This window comes from Heterocephalus glaber, unplaced genomic scaffold (assembly GCF_053883595.1).
Source record: "Heterocephalus glaber isolate CG9 unplaced genomic scaffold, H.glaber_assembly_v1.0 deba00001673, whole genome shotgun sequence".
In the NCBI taxonomy this organism is placed as follows: Eukaryota; Metazoa; Chordata; class Mammalia; order Rodentia; family Bathyergidae; genus Heterocephalus; species Heterocephalus glaber.
The window spans coordinates 19007511-19020931 of NW_028258410.1; the positions used below are offsets into that span (position 1 = coordinate 19007511).

Below are 13421 nucleotides of genomic sequence, written 5' to 3' on the forward strand. Positions count from 1 at the left end.
GTGAACGAGGAGGTACTATTAGGATTTTATCCCTTGATAAACTTACTCCCTCTGGCAGTCTTGTTAATATTTCAAGATAAAGTGCTAAATCTATTATACAGCACTGTAATTTAATTTTTGTTGCATTTCAGAGGAATATAGTTGCCAGCACAGAATCCATAAGCCCACGGTCTTTGGGCTGTTTTAACTGTTAATTAACCTTCAGTTTTGTTTTTTTTAACTTGCATGTTCAGGCCCAGGCACTGATTTTTGTCTGACAGTAACATGAACCTCAGGAGCCTACTCATGTCGTTGAAGAGCCCCCTGGGCTGGCCAGCCTGAAGAATGCTAATGCAGGGGGCGTTGGGGTGCAGCTGGCTCTAGTCTTCATTAGACTTGTTCCCCTATCCTCTTCTCTATCTCTTCCCCTCTGTTTTCTTCCTGGCCTCAATGCTTTAGTGAAGGTAGAGGATTTTTCCTTCTTGAAATTTTAGGTTTTCTGTCTTAAGTTCAGACTGTAGGAGCAGCATTGGCTGAGAGCTTGGCTGGCTCCAGGTGCTGTCGTATCCAGCTTGGCTCAGGTTGAGTGGCAAGAACCGAAATGGCAGAGTCAGGGAGAGACAGGTTTTTGGGCTTTTCTATTTTTTTTTTTTAAAGAGTAGGAAGATTTATTGGGGAATAGGAATAGCTCCTGAGAGACAGGAGGGATCCCCAGTGGGTTACCCAGGGCTTTTCTAAATCACACCAATCTTGAGAAATTTAGATTTGATCCTGAAGATAGTAGAAAACCATTCCAAGGCTTGGAGTAAGGGTGCAATTGGAAAGTAATTATTTTTTTAGCTCTTCTGTGAAACTGCAGGTAAAGAATAAAGGTAATTCCTTATTCCGGAAACCAAATAATGATTGAAAGGGGTTAGGATAGATATTGGAATGCTTTTAATTCATACATGAGCATTATTAGGGTCTTCATCCCTGAATTACAGTTCTTGACCCATCTATACCCGTCTTGACCCATCTGTTCTTTTTTTGGAGGGGGGGATACTGGTGGTTGAACTCAGGACCTTGCGAGGCAGGTTTGGTGCCACTGAGTGAAATCCCTGGCTCCCATCTATAGGATTCTTAACTAGTCTTGCCAAAAACTTCTAAGATAAATCTAATCAAGCTCTTAGAATTGTTTTGTTTTGTTTTTGAGACAGGGTCTCACTATGTAGCCCAGGCTGGCCTTGAACTCACAGCAATCCTCCTGCCTCATTCTCCCAAGTGCTGGAATTACAGGCATGTCCCACCACACCTGGCAGAATTTCCTTCTGGTTTAAAACAATACAAGTGGGCTGGGGATTTAGCTCAGTGGTTCTGCCACCTGCCTTGAAAGGGCAAGGTCCTAAGTTCGATCCCTGGTAGCCCGCCCCCAAAAAAACAATACAAGTGATAAAGGAACACATCTGACACCAAAAATTGTAGAATGCTGGACCTGGGAGGGGTGGCTATAAGTAACATTTAGAACGCCCTGGGGATATCCTGATATGGACTGTTTACAGAGGATCCCTGGGCTCCAGGGCTTGACAGTCTGGGTGTCAGAATCAGCTGGAATGATGCCTTCTTGGAAACACTTAAAATCCCAAAGAGTAGATAACCCTGTTACTCTGTTGCATTCTTCCAGGATAACAATAATGTGATTATAATATATTATCTGCACCGGACACCAAGAATAATCTCCTTTCCAAAAGAGGATCAGTATGGAAGAATACATTTGGGGGCCGGGGATTTTGCTCAGTGGCACCTCACCTGCCTGTAAAGTGTAAGGTCCCAAGTTTGATCCCTAGTACCAAACAAACAAACAAAAAGAATACATTTGGGCTGTAGGCCAGATGGAGCCTATTTGCTTGGTGGCGGGCTGGGCAGATTGTAAGTTTTGGGATAATTACGAATCATTAGGGTAGATGAAGGTGGCGTGATGCTCTCAGGTTAGGGGAATTACTTGAATCTGGAGCAGTGAAGACAGGGAAACCCTTACCAAAGCAAAAGTTTGTTCATGTTTTTGGTACCCCAACACCCGGATACAAAATATACAATCACTGTTTAAAAGAAAAGACCATGTCCTAAGGCAGCATTCCTAAAGTGTATTCATAGATATTAAATAGGTGCTGTGTGAAGAAGGGCTTCTTACTCGTTCAGGAAACTGAAATTTTGGGCCAGTCAATTCAAACAGATTTGGTTACTGCAAGAATTTTCACCGTTGGAGCGGGTGTGATGGTGCTCACCTGCAATCCCAGCACTTGGGAGAAGGATTGCTGCCAGTTCCAGGCCAGCCTGGGCTACGTATTGACTTGAAGGCCAGCCTGAATTACAGAGCAAGACACTTAAAAACAAAAAACCCCTAATTTTTGCTGATTATATTGTACAGTACTGTAGATTTATGTTGTTTTACATTGCAGGACTGTAAGAGTTAATGCCAATAAAAGCAGTCATCCAAAAACAAGAATTTTCACTGTCAGAACAGAGAATACCTCTTTGTTGTTGTTTTTCTTGTTTTGTTTTTTGTTTTTTTTGAGACAGGTGAGCTCACTATAAATTCAGTCTGCCCTTGAACTTACAGCAGTCCTCCTGCCTCAGCTTCCCAAGTGCTGGGATTACAAATGTGTACCACCACACCCAGTTTATTTTTAGTTTTTTTGTGTTTTGTTTTTTGGAGGTGAGTGGCGGGGATCAAACTCAGGACCTTGTGCTTGCAAGGCAGGTACGGTGCCACTGAGCTAAATCCCTGGCCCTATTTTTAGTTCTTTGGAACAAGGGCTCGCTCTGTAGTTCAGGCTAGCCTTGAACTCACTGTACAGCACAGGAGCATAGTAAATGCTACACATTTATGTGTAATTGCAAAAACTGTTTAATGCATATGTTTCCTTCTGTGTCTTTATCAAGTGTTATATACTATATACATTTAGAAGTTGTACTAACTTAAAAAATGATTACTTACTCTGCCTCGAAAGCTCAAGGTCACAAGTTGGATCCCCGGTACCAAAAACAACAACAACAACAAAAAATGATTACTTAGAAGTTCTACTAACTTTTTTTGGGGGGGGGTACCGGGGGTTGAACTTGGGTCCTTGCTCTTGCAGGGCAGACAGCGGAACCACTGAGCTAAATCCCAGCCCTGTTTTGTTTTTTAAATTAACTTATATTTTGAGTTTCTAGTGTAAGAGAAGTTATGTGATATTTAAGCTTGTGTATCTGATTTATTTCACTTAACATTGTGGTCCTACAAATCACTCAAGCTTGCCCTTCTTTATGGCCGAGTAGTACTCCATTTTGTATAAGCACCACATTTTCTGTATCCATTCATTTGTTGATGGATATATAGGCTGCTTCCAAGATGCAGCAATTGAGTTGTGCTGCTGTAGACATGGGTGTACATGTATCAGTGTGGTATGATGTCTTTAACTCTTTTGGGAAGATACCTAGGAGGAGGATAGCTTGTTATCAAATCTTTAAAAGTTCAGTTTCTTGCTGCCATAAAAAAAACTTCACACTCCATAGCCCTCTCAAAGCTTTGAATACATTTATTTGTGCAGTTACATGTTTAGGATGCATATTTGAAAGTAAGAGCTGTTGGATTAGAGTATGAGCATTTTGCTTTGATCTATATTGCCAAGTTGCCTGTGGAGACAGTTACCAATTTACATCAATTTATGTTCCCACGAACAAGTTACAACTTAGTTTAGCATAGCTCTAATATTCATTATTATTGGCCTTTTGAATCTTTTAGACAAGCAACCTTTAGCTTCATCTGACAAATTTGAAGCTAATTTAGCTTCTGAGATTCTCTTCTGGATAGGAAGAACGTGAGGAAAATGTGGCCCTTCTTGCTTCGAGCTTTCCTGAATGGAATGTTGATGTGGAGGTAACTCAAGTATGGCAGCTGCACATGGCCATTACAGCATGCTGCGCGCTGAGCTGTAATTCCTGAATGTAATACATAGCTAAATGCCCGTTATTCGTCTGACACTATAGTTGAAAAGAATTTGACAGTCTGTATTGTAAAGGAGCCCCAGCCTGTTAGAAGAGAGAGACATACTCCACTTCATGAGGGTTGTGGATAGAAGGTTGTGTGTCAGTTGGGGGAAAGCCCAAAGATGGGAGCAGACAGTTGTAGTCTTGAGGGTGGGATGACATCCGGAAGAGCTAAGAAAAGTGCCATTATAGCTTAGTATGAGCAGGTGTTGCCAGCATACACAAGAGAGCTGTCAGCAGCAGAGCAGCAGGAGCCTGAAACCACAAGACACACTGGGGAGGGGACACAGTTCCAGGCGGGAAAAAATCTGGCTGATGAGGTGGATAGCCGTGATCTGTGCCTGTAGCACCTTCCCCATGCAAGGTGTCTCCTCTTGCTGTGATGGTGCCCCAAGCCAGGCAGGACAGAGGAGGTTTTGTACATGCAGGCATCCAGTGAAAACAGTACCAAAAGGCTACTTTGTAGTATTCTCAGCCCAGGGCTCCATTCACGCCACGTAAGGTGTAAAGTTTGGGCGTCTTTGTGGAGCCCTCTTGTGTGGGGGTTGTGCCTGGACATAGGTGCTTCTTATGGATATGGGCATTGTTCTGCATCATGCTACTTGGAATTTTTAAATGCTTAGCTGTAATTAGAATTTGATATTCTTAGAAAAGGTCCAAAGGGGTAGGGGTAATGGGAGGGGCAGGGGAAAGGAAAGAAGGGAAAGGAAAAATGATAAGAAATGGAAAAAATGGAAATAAAGTCTTTGTAAATAGGGAAGGGTGGAGGGCGTGAAGGGAGGGCTAGGAATGGGGAAAAAATAAGAACCAAGATGCATTATGTAAAGCTACAATTCCCAATGAGAAATGTAATTGTGTTGTATACCTACAATGTACCAATAAAAGAATTTAATACAAAAAAAAAGAATTTGATATTCTTACATATAAAGGTGGCAAGATGCAAATAAGAACATACATTCTTATTTATAAAAAAAGCTGAAGCTTGTATTGAGTGATTACTATAGGCTACTCAGCCAGTTCATTTTTGTTTAGACAGCATTTTCATGTCTAGTCTCATACACAGTTTAATAATATACTGCGAAGAGACTAACAGGTCTGTGGAAATGTTTATAAGGTCTTTCATAGTGGTTAATTTTTAACACTTTAAAATAGCTGAGAATGATAATTACAGAGTGGAAAATATATAAAAGCTTTGATTTGGTGGTGATTTTTCTGACTCAATGTGAAGGTCTAGGAGAGTAGACGATTCATCAAATCATTTCTTCCCCAAAATAAAATTGTAGATTCTTTTTACTCTGTTATATACACACACACACACACACACACACACACACATATAATGTTACCTCACCCTCAGTTTTCTTTAAAACACTTTTTGTGTGAAAATTGTCACATAGTTTCTCTAAAACATTTAAATAGATATGACAGTGGGTGTTAATTTTGTTGCCGCTATATTTTCTTCCTTTTTCATTAGTAAATTTTATTTTATCCCATTCCCCCCTCAAGTCCCCTCCCCTCCCCATGTACAAAGGCTTTGTTTCCATTTTTCCTTCTCTTTTCACTTTTTTTTCTTGTCCCTTCCTTCCTTTCTCCCTCGTTTCTTGTTCCCTTCCCTTTTTTTTTTTTTTGGTACCGGGGATCGAACTCGGGACCTTGCACTTGCATAGCAGGTGCTGGAACCACTGAGCTAAATCCCCGGCCCCCTCCTTCCCTTTTGAACACTTTCTTCCCATTTCTCAACATCCATTATACATCTCAGTCCTTATTTCCACATTCAGTTTCTCACACCAGAGAAACAGTGCGGTATTTAAACGCTGGGTCCGATTTATTTCACTTAAGGGCATGGTGTCAGGATCCACCCATTTAGCTGTAATTGTCATCCTTCCAAAAGCTGTATTTTCTTCCTTAAATGCATGTTATTGTGTGCTTAAAACCTTGGATCTTGGGCGGGGGATTTAGCTCAGTGGTTCCGCCGCCTGCCTCGCAAGTGGAAGGACCCAAGTTCGATCCCTAGTACAAAAAAAAAATGAATGTTGTAAAACCTTGGATCTTAATATCTCCCAGTATATACTATGAGCATCCAACATTTAAGGTAGATTTGAAATGCACACATTCATGCTTTGCATTAGAGCTTCAAGCTTACGAAATGTTATAAATCTTTTTTCTTTTTGGTACCGAGGATCGAACTTGGGTCCTTGCGCTTTCGAGGCAGGTGGCGGAACCACTGAGCTAAATCCCCAGCCCTCAAAATGTTATCAATCTTAAGTTTTGTTTTTGTTCTTTTTTTTTTAATGGGGATGGAACTTGGGACCTTGCGCTTGAGAGACAGGTGGTGGAACCCCTGAGCTCAATCCCCGGCCCATCAATCTCAAGTCTGGGAGCCATTACAGTGTGGGATTGACATCCACTCTGAAGCCAGTTAATGACAATAAGCATCCAGATCCAAGGGGCCATTGAGACATGGTGGGAATAGTAGTTGTGGTCCAAGGCATTGAGCGCCCAAGAGAACAGACCCTTTCTGCTAAAAACTTGGGCCGTGGGGACAGAGTCCTCCTGCAGAATCACGGCTCTGCATGGTCAGATTACTTACTCAGACTTCATTTCCCTTTTGTGTAACACCAGGGTAACAACCTGCCTGACAGCTGCTGGGAGGAATAAGTGGATTTATTCTTTTTTTTTTTGGTACCGGGGATCGCACTCAGGTCCTTGGCTTGTGCAGCAGGCGGCGGAACCACTGAGCTAAATCCCCAGCCAAGTGGATTTATTCTTTATGGAACACCTGTTGTGCAGAGCAAGGACCACTGGTATCTGAGTGTGGATGGAGTTCAATTATTTTTCAGGTTTTGACTTTTTGCAGAAGGTATTGATCATAAAAGGAAGTATAGGTTTCACATATTCTGAAAAGTTCACTTCTTAATCTGGAGCTCTGAATTTTGATGAGGGTGGATTTATTTGATTTGATTGGTTCCTACGTGTTGGCCCACTTGAAGTCCAGTCCTGGAGCATTTCTTCAGTGTCATGGCTTTCACAATGAAGTCCAAACCCCAAGTGTAGCACATAAAACCATTTCTCTCTCTCTCTGCCTCTCTGGCCTCCCCTCTCACTTTTTTGCCATGCATAACCTCCATTTTGGCCATATCAAACAACTTTTAGTTCCTCAGATGTATTTCCCCCTTTGTAGCTCTTCGTCTTCACTTATGACATTCCCATTCCTATCTCAGGGGTCTTCCTCCAAGGCCATAGTCTAGAGTCCCCTTTTCTGAGAGTATTTCCAGGCCTCCTCTCAGCGTCGTCTGGTAGCCACTTTCCTGTGTTCCTGACACTTGCAACTCGAGACTGGCTACTAGGCTATTCTGGGAGGAGGGGAAGGGACCAGGAAAGTATTCAGACTTCCTGTGAGCCTTCCACTCAGGGTGACTGCAGGGACTGTGTCTTATTTACATGGCTGCATCCCCAGAGAGGAGGGCAGTCTTGGCACATGACACATATGTAATGAGTGTTGAATGAGTGCGTGTGTGCCTCAGTTACAGTTTGAGATATTTATAGGAGTTCGTGTCTCTGTGACTGGTGCTTTGTGTCTGTCTTACTTTTAAGAGGTCTTTAGGACTTGAAGGCTCTTTATTAAGTTTGAGGACTTTGCTTTTCTCATCCTCCCCTCTTGGAGATTCTAAGTCCAGCAGAAAAGTAAATAACCTGTTTAACCTTGCACTTGTCAAAAATTTAACATCACCTCTTTTTGTTTGGGGAAAAAATTGCAAATCTAGAGAGATTTTGAAAGATTACTACAGTGATTATACAGAGACTTCAGCCTCTATTCACGAGTTCCTAGCATTTTACCACATTTGCTTTATAGATACATACATATACCCATACATGCACATACACCTTTTCTGAACCACTTGAAAATAAAGCTTGTAGATATTTGATAAATATTCATCTCCAAAGAGTAATGGCATTCTGTATAATCACAGCACTATGGTTACGCTTAAGAACTTAACATTTATTCAGTAATATCATCATCTGATACACATTCCACATTTAGTTTTATGTCTCAAAAATTTTTATTTTAGTCCCCTCCTGTTTTCTAGTCAGAATTTAAGCTCATGCGTTGCATTTGGTTTGTCTCTTAAATGTGGCATAGTTCCTGCTTTTTTTTAAAATCCAGACCAATTGTTTTGTAAAATACCCTACATTCTGGCATTATCTTCTTGTTTCCTCCTAAGTAGGTTGGCAAGACTATTATGTAGGCGGTGTTGGTTCCTCTTTATTTGCCTCATAGTAGGAGGCTCAAGCTGTAGGTTGCTCTAATGTTGGAACATTTGGTGAAGGAGGTCCTTCCTTGCTAGAGCTCTCTCCTTTGCAAAAGTTATCCTTTTGCTGAGTGACCAACGTGTGATATGTGGGGTGAGGCCCCAAGACTGTGTTGCAAGATCTTCTTTTACAACAGCCCCTTTGGCTGGGGGATTTACTGTGACTTGATATTCATGCTATGACAATGACTCAGTACAGTAAAAGACAGCTGTTGTGGTTTAAATCTGGAATGTCCCCCCAAAGCCTCATGCGGCAGGGCTTGTGAAGGTAATTATGGGGGTACTACAGCTGGGGTGTGACCCTCCCTGGCTCCTTGCTTCTCTCTCGTTTCCTGACTGCCAGGCCCTCCCACCATGCTGTTTCTGCCTTGGAGCCAGCTGACTCTGGACAGAAAGCTGAATACCTGAGCCCAAGTGAACCTCTCCTCCTTTAAGTTGCATGTGTTGGGTATTGTGTCTCAGCGATGAGGAAGGTGACTAAGACAACAGACCTAAATAGTTCCTTCACTGTTCTTCTGTCCTTAGAGTATATCCCACAAAGACTGCAGTCAGAGTACTATGTTCAAAAGTTATTTTGAATTTTTTGTGGGTTGTATTTTCAGACTGATATACAAAATTAGAATTTTAGGATTTCTTTTTCCCTTTGTTACATACAGCTTTTTAAATGTGTGAAATATAAAAGGATGTACTTAAGTCTTAATCCTATCCTTATTCTCTTCACTGTGTCTACCTATAGATAATACGTAGCTTCTGGTTTACCCTACCTCTGTTTCTTTTTGTAAAAACATGTGAATACAGGGCTGGGGATCTAGCTCAGTTGTTCCGAAGCCTGCCTTGCAAGCGCAAGGACCCAAGTTCGATCCCCAGTACCAAAAACGAAAAACCATGTGAATGCATATACAATTTCCCCCTTTTTTCCCCTCTATCCCTCCACCCCCAAGGGAAGCCTTTTTCTTGTCTCCAGCACTGTAAATTAGTGGTGCCTGCCTGCCCTTGGGGCTTACATACATGGCATCCTACCACATGTGCTCTTTGTGTCTGGCTTTTTTGCTCAAGTGATAATAGAGAAGAGCGTTCATGAGGTTGCACATAGTTCCATTAATTTCTGTTGCTCTACTGTCATTGAGGATTGGGGTAGCCTTGTTACCTGATCGGGTCCAAGCACGTACCCAAGGAGAAGATGAAGACCCCAACTCACCGCCCATGGGGAAGAGATTGTAGGTGAATTGCAGTACGTACACCTCAGTGAGGAGTGAGAGTAGTGGAACATGTTTTGGGGAAAAGCTGCAGTTGAGAGTTGGTGAGCTTTTCTTAGAAGTAGGTTTATGCGCTAAAACTGATTAACATACAGTGTTTGGGGTTCCTCTCAGAAAGGACTAATGCAAAGTAAAGAAAAAGGTTTGAAATCTCATATCTATACTCCCCAAGTATGGCAGAGCTCAGAAGACTCCGTTGTGACCTGCTGCAATTCTTATTTATTTTCTTGTATGAAAAAAATCTTACTCATTTGCCCATATGGTCATTGTGCATCCTCTGTGTCCTAGGTGTCCTGCTGACCACTGGGTCTAAGCACTGAAGGAAGCGAACGGCACCCCTAGCCCTGTGCAGTGACACGGCAGGGGGGTGCTTTAAAATATGTAGTACCTTTAGATAGAAAAGTGAGGCAGAAAGGCCAGTTGGTGTGTGGTGTGTTTGCACAGCTGTGGCATGTGCTGGGATGAGGCACGGATTGTAAGGTGTGGTCAAAGGGGCTGGCTTTCTTTTCTGCTTCTTACCCCTCTTTTAACTTAGCAAGCTGACTGTGGCAAACATTAAGGTTGTGCATCTTTAGGATTAAAAACTGTGAACTACTTGTAGGTAGGCAGACCCTTGCTTCTTTCTTTACCTCTGCATTCATTGTGTCACAGTATTTTGTTTCTAATCTAGAAAGTCAGATTTCATTATTTTGTGAGGAACTTTTCTCAGTCACAATCATTCTTTTTTTTTTTTTGGTACCGGGGATCGAACTTGGGACCTTGTGTTTGCGAGGCAGGTGGTGGAACACAATCATTCTTAATGTGTGTGTTTGAGAGAAAATCATGTTACCTGCTTCCCAGGGAGGTGAGGCTGACTGGAATTCTAGTGGAGAGGGGAGAGGCTGTCTTCCTGTTAGCACCCGAGGTGGGAGGAAGAAAGACTGTGTCCTGTGGCCAGAGCTAAAGATGTAGCTCTATTCCTGGAGCGCTCCAGGTAGAGCTGAGCCCCCAGGAGGCTTACACTGGCCTCTGGATGGAAATTTCCAATTGTGTAAACATGAATGAGGCTTATTTTTCTCAACTGAATTATGGTCAGGAGATTCTCCAGTCTAGACACTGGGGCTGGATAATAATGAAAGTGTAAAATAGGTTTTTAGTAAGCGTGAATTTGTGTTAAATATTCTTTTATCAGTTCTCACGGTGCGTTACAGTTTCTTGTTCAGTTGTGTCCGTATGTTACATATTCTGGGTTGTCTCGCCCACCCCTGCCCTCCAGACCTAGTCCTATACACCAAACGGGAGGTGCTCGACAGGAACTTCTTTAGACAATACAGGATCTAACCACTGTGAACTAATTTGTTTTGGGTGGTTTTTTTTTGTACCAGGGATTGAACTCAGGACCTTGCGGTTGCAAGGCAGGCGGCAGCACCACTAAGCTAAATCCCTGGCCTGTGTACTAATTTAAAATTGGGGTTTTAACAGCAATTCAGCTGCTGTTAATGGGACCACATTATTGGAAAGTACTGCTTTCAAAGTTCATTGAAATGTTACATTAAACCTAGAATACCTAGCTTCTTTACCTCTAGGGTTTTCACTTAACCATGTAACTGTGGACAGATTACCTCTGGAGGACTTGACTTCTTATCTGAGATACAAGTCGAGATGATAGCTACTTCTGTAAGGAAAAATGAAGCCTAAGATGGTTACACATGGGGGGCTGAGGGGAGGTTTCCCATGGACATTAAGTCCAAGTCTGCAAGATTTCAGCGCAGGCATACCTTGTCTGTCTCAGTGGAGATAACTGATATCCCGAGGCCAAAAAGAGGTGGCTAGGGGTCTGAGGATGGCTGTCCCCTGGGGCTGCTGGAATCTCAAGTAAACTTCCCCAGTCTGCACTGGTGACAAGACAGCTCCACAGAACATAAATTGTAGTTGAGCTGATTTAAATTGAAAGCAACCTGTGCATGCATAGGTGGTTCCTCCTTTAGGCCAGAGTTATGGGCTGAACTTAGCACCAAGACTTTTTTTTTCTCCCAGTACCAGGGATCGAACTCAGGACCTTGCACTTTTGAGGCAGGCATGGTGCCACTGAGCTAAATCTCCAGCCTGCACCAAGACTTTTAATAGCTTGTACAGTCCTACTGCTTGAAATCTATGACCAGTCACATGAGCGCACAAGAGGAGAAGAGAAGGCAGCTTAGCAGCAGCATCTCTAATAAGCTTAAGGGGATTTCGCCTTAAGCAACCCTAATAAGAATCAATAATACAGTGTGACTGCTATTTACAGTAACATTCAGCAAATATCATTTGAATACCTAACCAAGTGAGGGAAGTTTTAAAGTCTACTAATGGAAATATCCCAAACAATTTCCTGAAAGGAGCTCTGCGGAGAATCACTTGATGTTACTGGTTGTTATGCAGGGGGAGGTTCTGGTTCGGGAAGTGGTGGGTTAAGTAACTGAGCATCTCTATTCTGGGGATTTCTGGCCTTGAATTATGTGCATTGTGAATCTCTAAAAGGGGCTCAAGCTGACAGTTCTTTGGTAACAGATGGAATAAGAGGCTGCTGGTGGCTTGCTTGCTTCTGGGCTCATCTGCCTGCCTGCACCTGGATCACTGTCAGCGTGGGCACCCCGCTTTGTCAAGTGCAGTCAGCAGGGATTCAGAGCGAATGGCCAGGACCAGGAGAGAAACTGTGGTGCCGAGGCAGGGGCACACATAGAAGGGGGCTGTCGAGGGTGGGTGGGGGTGGCTGGCAAAGGTTGAATGAGAAGCAGAAAAAGTGACTGGGAAACATTCTGGATCCAGCCCAAAGTAGAATTTTCTTTGCAGATGGGCTGTGTTTTGCAGATTGTCCCTGTGTTCTTGGAAGTCAGTTCCTGGTAACGTGAAAGTATTAGATGGTATTGAAGAGCGTTCTTTAAAATTCAGTCCAGTCCCAAGTCTGTGAAAGTGTGATTATTTCCTTTTGTTTGGCAATATTTACTTCCTCAATCTTTTTTTCCCCAAGCCGTTGTGTTATTTCCTGTGGGTAATTAGAACAATTATTAATATGTGGTCTGTGTGAATTTATTAGTTGAATGACAAGACTAACACATGAGATACTGTTAGCAAACTGAGACACAATGTAATGAAAGCCAGACTTTGATGATCTGTTCAAGAAAGACTGGCGTGGTGTAGAAGTTTCTTCCGGACTATGTGGGCTTGGGTTTGAAGACTGCAAGTCGCACCACAGGTCTGTAGCAAGTTGGGGTGGAGGCAGGAGACAGAGGCTTTGGAGCAGAGCCGAGGCCACATCTGGCAGCTTTGTGCAGGAGATAAAGACTTAAGAGCCAGCTCCTTGAGAGTAATCATTTAAGCCATTTGAGCACTGGGAACTTTGGAAGGAGAGGTTGTGGCAACAACGTGGCAAGCATGGCACTAAAAGCTGAGAGTGCAGAAGGAAGGGAGTAGGGAATTCTTTGCAGTACCAAACTAAAAGTTTTACACATAATGTTCAAGAAATACTTTTTTTATATTATTGATGACACCTGCTTTAGTGCTATGTTGGAGATGAAGATTTTAGGGCTGTGGGAACACACATAGCCCAAATGATAATGCCATCAAATGAGAAATCTGATATTAGGGTTAAATCTTATGTTTAACAGATTTTTATGGACGTCCCACCTTCTGTGACCTGGCACTGTGCTATGTGCTGGAAATAGAAAATGAGATGTTATTCTTATTTCATAGGCTTCTGCAGAATTATATTTTTAAAAGAGGATTTTGCTGTTTTCCTTAGCTTTTTCTAGCCACTAGATAGTAGTATCTGATCTGTTTTCTGTGTCAGGAGATAGGAATGTGGCTGTCTTCCAGTCAGTGTAAAGCCTAATTTGAAACTGCTACCTCT

At 42.5% G+C, this 13421-nt stretch overlaps 1 protein-coding gene across 3 annotated transcripts in view; it reads left to right on the forward strand.

The window, feature by feature from the left end:
• Positions 1-13421, forward strand: part of B4galt5 (beta-1,4-galactosyltransferase 5) — a 63961-nt gene that overhangs the window by 27597 nt on the left and 22943 nt on the right. The window lies entirely within an intron of this gene.